We start from the raw sequence: 313 nt of genomic DNA on the forward strand, positions 1-313 counted from the left end.
CCAATTTAACATATACAAGAGGACTGTTCCTCTTACAAACTGCATCAATTTAAAGAACATTCATTTTCAATAAACAAAGGGAACACCTATTTTTATGTATACCACAAAAGCCAAAAACTATACCTAATGACAAGGATTCCTTTAATCTTGAAGTAAGGTGATAATACACATACAAGGGGGAAAAGAACAAAGAGATGTTGTTGCTTCAGAGAGATGGAATGGAGGAGACCTGCGTCAATTCCTCCTATTGGCTAAGAGCCCAAAGAAATCCACATGGACATTCCCCATTGGCTGTGAGCACAAAAGGCGCGTG

Source organism: Penaeus monodon, chromosome 34 (genome assembly GCF_015228065.2).
Source record: "Penaeus monodon isolate SGIC_2016 chromosome 34, NSTDA_Pmon_1, whole genome shotgun sequence".
NCBI classification, from domain to species: domain Eukaryota; kingdom Metazoa; phylum Arthropoda; class Malacostraca; order Decapoda; family Penaeidae; genus Penaeus; species Penaeus monodon.